The sequence below is a fragment of the Typopeltis vanoorti genome, chromosome 6, assembly GCF_054136105.1.
Source record: "Typopeltis vanoorti isolate ZY-2024b chromosome 6, IOZ_Tvanoo_1.0, whole genome shotgun sequence".
NCBI lineage: Eukaryota > Metazoa > Arthropoda > Arachnida > Uropygi > Thelyphonidae > Typopeltis > Typopeltis vanoorti.
In genome coordinates, this window is record NC_143554.1 from 17318552 (window position 1) to 17327610 (window position 9059).

Sequence of the window (9059 nt, forward strand, 5' to 3'; positions counted from 1 at the left end):
AGGTGGAACTTCTTTGTGGATAATGCCCTTGGAATCGTAGAAACAAATCAGCATTGTCTTTACTTTTGGCTGCTCCAAGCGAATTTTTTCCGGATGTCCCTCTTCTTGTGGCCTCCGCTCAGCACTTTGTTTCTGGCTCATATTCAAAACACTACGTTTCGTCACCATTAACGATCGTTTCAAGGAAGTTTGAGTCCTTAAGAGCGGTTTTAAAGAGGTCCTTGCAGTGTTCAATTCGATACATTTTTTGGTCTTCGGTCGACTTGTGTGGAACAAATCGCGAATTCAATTCACGAAGATCCAAACTCTGTCAAAATGTTGTGCACAGTTGATTTTGGAATCCCTAATTCATCTTAAATCAATCTCACTGACGATTTCTGGTTTTATTTGATGAAATCACGCACTTTTGGATGTTAACTTCTCTTAGTCCAGTTTTTGGACGGCCCGGCCTTTCGTCGTTCTCAAGCGTCTCACGACCACTTTGAAATCGCTTAAACCACTCGTAAACTTGAGTATGGGATAAGCATTCATCACTGTATGCTTTTTGAAGCATTTGATGTGTTTCGGTAAAACGTTTACCAAGTTTAACACAAAAGTCAATCGCAGCTCTCTGTTTGAAACTCCATTTTCCGACCGTTCGACAAAACACTCACTCTTGGCACTATAACTCGGCTTCTAATGAAACAAATGTCATAAACAGTTGACACAACACTAATAAAGGTTGCTGCTTTCGACAGCAAAAAGATACAACTGGTGGAGCCATTAGTTTCTTCTTTTTTCGAAAAAAGTTCGGTTTCGTTTCAGACAGAGGGTGTATAAGTAGGCTGACCATATTTGCTTGAGACAAAAGAGGGAGAGGGAAATTCTGCTTTTGGCTTTTTATGACAGTCTGATTATATTGCATAAAAGGTTTCTCAGAAATCTCACATTGCACTGGCGCTGACACAGTTTGATTCCTACTGTTTCCCCCTCTGCATGAAACATGCAAGAGGTCAAATGGCCAGCAGGCCCCACCCCATAATGACCAGTGGTGGATTTAAGGTTTTATAGGGAGGTAGGTTTCCAGTCTGTGGCCAAGTGAGATACTGTTACTCCTTTCCTCATTTAGTAAGATGCTACAAGACTAAATATTGCTGGTAGACCAACTCAGTCTACAGGACGTTTGCTGGCAGTCCCCTAGACCTGCGGGATTATATCTTGTTAGTAGACCACCTTGGTCTGCAGGATTCTTTGCTGGCAAGCCCCTAGCCCTGCGGGATTACATATACTGCTGTCAAACAATTTCTGCAGCAGGAGATCGCCGCTCGGATATGGAAAATATCAAGGAGCAGTCCCCAGAGGTACTCTAACTCATAATAGGCAAGCTTGAATCTGACTGACCGGGTTTTATAAAGCAGTACATTCAAACTAACGATCAGGATGGAGAGGAGGAGATATCACAAGAAGAATTCATTACCGCTCTGTCACCAAAATCCCCCTGTCAAAACAACTCACATGGAGAACATTCTAACAAAAGACGTAGAACTACAGAGGAACAGATGGATGAAGACTCACCAACACCAGATGTCTCGAGGAACAGTGAAAAGGTTCCACCTGTTATACTAAGGGACAAGGACAAATGGACCACTGTTACATCAGCTCTTAGGGAACATAAAATCTCATATTCCTGGGCTAAAAATCAAGATGAAAGAGTCAAAATCCAGTGAAAAGAATCTCAAGGTGGTACTTCGCAGGGTAACCGAAGGTGTCACCTATGAAGAAATCACTTATGAGTCAGGGCCTAAGCCCAGTATGAGTGAGCAGGATGCTTCAGTCAGATAAACGGCCAATGCCATTGGTGCTCATGGAAATTGACAAGGCACAGAAAAAGATATATGAATTGACCGCTATCTGTGGCCTCAGAATTTCTACTGATCCACTAAGGAAAAAGTCAGCTGGGCAGTGCCATAGGTGCCAAAGGTTTGGCCATGTCCAAAAACTTTGCAAGGCAAATTTCAGGTGTTTAAAATGTGGCGGGGGTCACCAGACCATCATGTGCACCAAGTCAAGATTCACACGAGCTAAATGCGCTAACTGTGGAGGCCCTCACCCTGCCAACTACAAGGGATGCATTACACACCCAAAGAACCGTGGGTCATCAAAAACTACCCTTCCAACACACTACAGCGATGCTCAAAGCAGCCTTATAGGTCGCACCCCTGTCCAAATAATTTCAAGCTCGACAACTCAGGAAAGAAAACAAACTGCAGCAATGACCAAAACTTATGCAGAGGCTGCAAAGAGTAAGGCTGTTCCATCCCATGAACAAATAAGTTCTAATCTAACATCAATATTAACTGCCTCACTAACTACCATGTTACAAGAATTCAGCATGACAAATCCTTCGCCATCTTCGACGAAAAGATTCCTACAAGGTACCCACTCAATTTTGACAGCCCTCAATAATGAATAAAAGAAAATTTCATCCCAACTCTCTGATGATCACTGCATGGAATGCAAATGGATTGAGTAACAAAATTCTGGAATTGCAAGAGTTCAATCACAGACACAATCCTGACATAATATTAGTAAATGAAACACATCTCAGGCCAGCTAATAACCCCAAATTACGAAACTATATATGTACAAAACAAACAGACTCACTAGCAGTTGAGGAGGTACAGCCATATACATTGAAAACTACCTAAGCCACAATGCTCTGACAAATCCACAAACCAAGAACCTAGAGATAACAGGTGTTGAAGTTCATACCAACAATGCTGGCAGTATAAAAATCTATGCTGTATACAATCCACCTAGCATTCCATTACTGGCATCTGACTTGGACATCATTTTCAGCTTCACAGACTCCATCATCATGGCTGGTGACTTTAATGCTAAATATACAGCCTGGTATAGCTCCACAGTCAACGATAAAGGTCGAACTCTAAATCATTACTCAATACAAAATTCGATTGTTGTAGCTGGACCCACAGAGCCCACTCATCACAACTCAGTTGGAAGCTCAGATGTACTTGACATTGACATTCTCAAAAACATCAGATACCAGTATCAGTAGGAAATATTAAATGAACTTTCTTCAGACCACAATCCCATTCCGCTTAAACTCAATATATGAGCAATTCTCCCCTCCACACTCTTTGATATCTTGGGAAAAGCTCTCCAGAATTCTCCCTGACCACATTGGCCCAGTCCCTGTTATTCACACTAAAGAGATGATAGACTTTGCTGTAAATAATTTAACCAGTCAAATCAAAAAAGCAATAAAGTCAGTCTCCCAAACTACAGTTTTTCATCCTAGTGGTCGGATCCCTGAGAAAATCATGGATTTAATCAGATTGAAAAACAAAGCCAGAAAGAGTTACCATAACACAAGAGCCCCACAAGATAAAACAAATCTGAATAAACTAAATAGACAAGTTCGCGAAGCTCTCCAAAAACATCGAAACCAAGATTGGGAATCCAAGTTAACGCAGCTAAATCCAGAGGACAACTCCATTTGGAAGTCTTGAGAACCCTCCGCACTAAAAGGCAACTTTTACCCTCAATTCGGACCAAGAAAGGAATAGCCCATACTGACAAGGAAAAGGCAGAGGCTCTGGTAGACAGCTTGGAAACTCAATGTAACTCCTTTTATGAAAATTTGAACATCAATCTTATCTACAAGATTCACCGCCGAGTTAAGCAGGCCATAACACAACAATAGGACGATCCAGAACCTGTCACACCCACTTCTCCAGCAGAAGTTATAAATATCATAACCCACCTGAACAACAATAAGGCCCCAGGTCCAGACGGAATTACAAACAAAATAATCAAACTACTCCCCAGAAAAGCCATTGTGCATCTAGTCAACATAATCAATGCCATCCTCAGACTCAAGTAATTTGCTTTAACATGGAAGATGGCGGATATCACGCCAATCAAAAAGATTGGAAAGAACACCCAGCTCCCCAAAAGCTACAGACCTATCAGTCTTCTGTCCAGCCTTGTAAAGATTGCAGAAAAAGTTATCTTTCAAGGCTTCAATCTGAAACTAATAAACTAGGTATTATTCCTAATGAGCAGTTCGGATTCAGAAAAAACCACACTACCATACAACAGATTCACAGACTGGTCAAATTCATCACCAAAGGCTCCAACTTGAACCTCCACACAGCTGCAGTCTTCATAGATGCTGCAAAGGCTTTTGATAAGATGGCATCAGGGTCTTCTCTACAAGCTCATCACATTCAATATTCCAACAAATCTAGTAAAAATAATTCACTCCTACCTCAAAGACAGATTCATGCAAGTCAAAATAAATGACACTGTGTCAAACAGATGCAAGGTCCTGGCAGGTGTGCTGCAGGGCTCACTCTTAGTCCCCCCCCCTGCTGTTTTCTATCTACATAGCTGATATCCCTCAAAACCTAAGCTCAGCAATCACTGCGTTATATGCAGATGATACTGCATTATTAGCAAGATCTCTCAGCCCCAAACTATCCATCAACAGACTCCAAAGCAGTATTTACACATTAGAGAAATGGTTGATGGACTCGAGGATCCAAGCAAACCCACAGAAGAGTTCAGCCAGTCTCAGAGCGTTGAAGTTCATACCAACAATGCTGGCAGTATAAAAATCTATGCTCTATACAATCCACCCAGCTGTTATGCATATTATTACAGCATATTATGTCAGGATTGTGTCTGTGATTGAACTCTTGCAATTCCAGAATTTTGTTACTCAGTCCATTTGCATTCCATGCAGTGATCATCAGAGAGTTGGGATGAAATTTTCTTTTATTCATTATTGAGAGCTGTCAAAATTGAGTGGGTACCTTGTAGGAATCTTTTCGTGGAGGATAGCGAAGGATTTGTCATGCTGAATTCTTGTACCATGGTAGCTAGTGAGGCAGTTAATACTGATGTTAGATTAGAACTTATTTGTTCATGGGATGGAACAGCCTTACTTCGTGCGGCCTCTGCATAAGTTTTGGTCATTGCCAATATAAAAACTATCCAGACTATATACTGGATAGTTTTTATATTGGCTCACATAAATATGATGTTGAAAACTGTAACAAAATTTTCAGTGCACTTGTGGAGAGAGCTGAGTATTCGGCTTGGGCAAAAATCCAAAGTTCCTCAAGAGTTATTTCATAGAAGTTCACTTTTCTAGTACGATCCGTTGACAAGGTAGCTAATGGTTCTTCTTCTTGTAAAGAAAATTCACAACTCGATGTATTAACTTTGCCAAATGAATTTCGTGTCCAGTCATAATTGTGTGTATTTAAAAAAGGAAAGTAACTTGAAATCTTTTCTTCCAATATGTTTGAATTTTTACACATTAAAAATAGTACCTATAAACGATATTCTATGGTTTAGAAGTCAACGAGCATAGCAGTCTTCAGTTGTTAGGATCAGAGTAGCCAATTACACTCAGAACTGTGTCATGTGACATCTTTCACCGGCGGAACACTTGTAACCAGTTCTTAATCGATGTTCCACGGAACACAAGTGTTCCGTGGAAAACCGATTAAGAACCACTGCCGTAGATTTTGGTTGATGTCGCTTCTGTCTCCATGAGCAACGGGAAAATGGACAATAGAATTTTGGCATACCACTTTTGTTCCATTGCTACACAGTTTTTCCAGTTTAATAAATTTCAATTCTTTCTGGATATCGTCATTAAAACAGTTTCGCCTCTTTGACATTGCAAGGATAGGCGTAAAGCTTTAAAAAATATGAAATTTAAACCACCGGCATTGAATAGCAAAACCACCGGTTAGTATGCAGGCAAAACAAAAACTAACGCTACAGCAGAACAGAGGCCGCGTGTGAAACGCGCAAGTGTTGCCAACCTGTATTTCTTATTTTCTCTGAAAATAAGAATATTAATCATTGCAAATGAAAATGAAAATAAATCACTGCACATATAGATATATTTAGTATCGAACAATGCGACTCCATGGTTATACAAATTACTGGAATCCATGATCTCGATATACGTTTATAGGTTATGAATAATTTATGATTGACCAATATTAAGCTTTATTAAAAACGGGCAAAACTGACATTTTTATTAAAACGGCGGGGAAATATGAAAAAAACGGTACTGTCTCGTTCAAAACGGTACGTATGATCAGCCTATGTATAAGCAAAATTTATTCGTACGCCTTCTCCGTAACATCAATGATTACTTTGGAGTGGAAAGACCTGGGTTTAAATCCAGCGTACGATTTAAGGAATATTGTAAAGAATTTATAACTAACCATGAAATTAGAGGTTCATACGAACGCGGAATGACCTTACTACAGGGAGGGAGAGAGAGAGAGAGAGAGAAAACAGCCCAAATATACCCTGGAATTAATACATGCTCGCCATAACCTTGGCCGTGATTGCAGTCATACACAATCGTATTCGGGAGTTTTTGATGTTTTGTTGTTGTTGTTGTTGTTGTCCGTGCGGTTAGCCTAGTGGCTATGCGCTTCGTAATCACATGCCGTAAGGATTCTTCTCAGCCATAGCCTTAACTAAATTAACTGGTCTTCGGCGTGGACAGCGGGTTTTTTCCGCCAGTTTATCTGGGGTTTTTCATCCCACAAGCAGGCTAACCGGTCCCGTGAACACATACGGATATAGTCAGGAATACTGACCCAGTCATAGGCCTGATTCATCAGCTATGCCGGTTCCGAACTCGATAAAATTTAGGGGAACTAAGATGGTGCCGTACCTCCCCACAAAGGGGTCTCACGGCGGTTATATCATCATACGATAATGAATTATTATTATTATTTTCATATTTTTATTAAAATATGTTACAATGATATGCCTAAACGGAGGCATTTTGTCTACGAAAAGGTTGCATATATTCCCTTCCCATATAACAGCGTCGCCTTTTACCAATACAACACACGAGTGGCATTGTTGTTTAAGAATTATTTTAGTAGGGAAAACAAACAAAAAAGCTAGGTTTAGAACGAAGGGTCCTATGCTTCTGATCAGTGGCGAACCCGGGGGGAGGGGGGATGGTCTTTTTTATCCCAAGAGAAAAAAGAAAAAACACTAGAAAAATTTTCCAAATATCTTTTCCTAATTAATTTTTTATTTATTTATGTTGTGTCGTGTCTTCGATTTCTATACTACTTATGAATTAGCGGTCACGTAAGGTGGGAATATCCTATATTCCCATATGCCTTGGGAATCACGGCCGCTGTGAACTCAAGGCGAACGAAATAGTGTTTGGACCGAGCGATACTTCGGGCCAGAGGAGATCACTGCAAGGCGTATTGTGTATTCTCAAATCGTCTACTACTCAACTCGCCCTCCCCCTCCAATATTAAATCTTGAATGATCGCTCCCTCCCCCAAGATGAAATCCTGAGTGCGCCACTGATTCTGATAAAATAATGGACTTAATCAACACAGTAATTGTTTGGTTAGCTAAGGCTTTGATACTTATGTGTCATATCTGTGCATTGTTTGTCTTCCAGCTGGTTTCCAAATAAACCACAGTTTATTTGTTTTACAAGATGGAAAAATTGAAATTTCTTAGAGGTAACGTCCTTTGACTTCTGTGTAAGACCGGCTAATTTCCTTTCACATGAAAAGTATATTTATTAAGGTCCCTCTCGAACTACAATGGGAAATCCAAGTCTTTCCAACCCACAGAAATCATGGCTACCGAATTCACTACGAAAACATGGCACTCTACACAACACAGTTTATTTGTGCGTTTCAAAAAAAAAGAAGGCAGGGGATGTTGCACTATTTTTCATAACTCAAAAAGTAGGTACTTAAGAACGGAGTGGGGAGAGGTGTCCGGAACGAATATTTTTTCAATCGCTATTGGATGAGGAGGGATTTTTTTTTTTTTAATAATGTTCCTGTACAAGTATGAAAGTAGCACCTCGTTAATAAATACAATGAACTTCGTGCCGACTGTGAGATGGGTCCCATGTCGTGACAAGTGGGGTTTGTAGACATGGTTTGTCGTAGTACTCCATGCAGTAGTTGTATAATTGTTCCGATCCAAAAGGGATAAATGGATAACATGTGATCATACAAGCACGCCCCTTTCTCCCTTCGTTTCATCTATCGTGATTATGTATCCTGGTGGAAACATTTCACGAAATAAGTGTGATTTCACAATTGCTTACATTACTTGTTGTTTATGATCTCAGTTTAAAATGAAGATGCAACATGTAAGGAAATTGAGGACTGGTTTCTGAAAAGCAATGGGTTAAAGTTTATGTCTTTTGATAATAATATAATACATCTGTCTTTGGAAAAGATATACCAGGTATGTGTTGAATATTACCTTGATTTATAGAGTACGTTAATACCGAACAAATTTCTATATATACTTGTTAATTTGATTTCTGTCTTAATGCAGTAACATACGGAGAGGAGAAGATTTAAGAACGCATTATGCTGTGCTAGTTTGTGAAAAGACGAATAATTTAGCTGGATTTATTGATAAGCCCCTACCAAATGGCATGAGTTAGCGATTAATGGATGAAAAGAATCGTCTTCACACTATTAGCATTCAGTCAATGAATTCTACTCACTGCTTAACGTAAACAAAAGCGTTCTCTTCACCAAAACTACCTCTCCTCCCCTCCCCGTTAACGACACTCACATAATTTCCACCGACGATCTTCGTTCTCTCCCCTCCTGCAATGTTCCGAAAAAAGTTAATGTCTAGTCCGTAAAACCCATGTAATAACATGTATATTATTATTATCAAATCCTGATACACTTAAGAGAGGAGTATCAGGATTTCTTGGATCCCACAGACCCGACACAATTCCTTTGGAATCCTCTCCACCACTACATTACCAAGGAATCTAAGCGGTAAAATCGGTGTTCAGTATTCCAGTTGTGGCCTTATTAATGATCACAAATGGGGAAAATAATCTCCTGATAATCAGTATGCCAACAACCATGTAATTTAAGCTACTTTGCCCACTTTTGCAATATGCCCTCTAAACTTCAACTTCCTGTCGACAATCACCCCCAAGTCCCTGGCCTAATCAACTTCTGCAGTTCAGTTCTATCAATATATAGTACACAGCA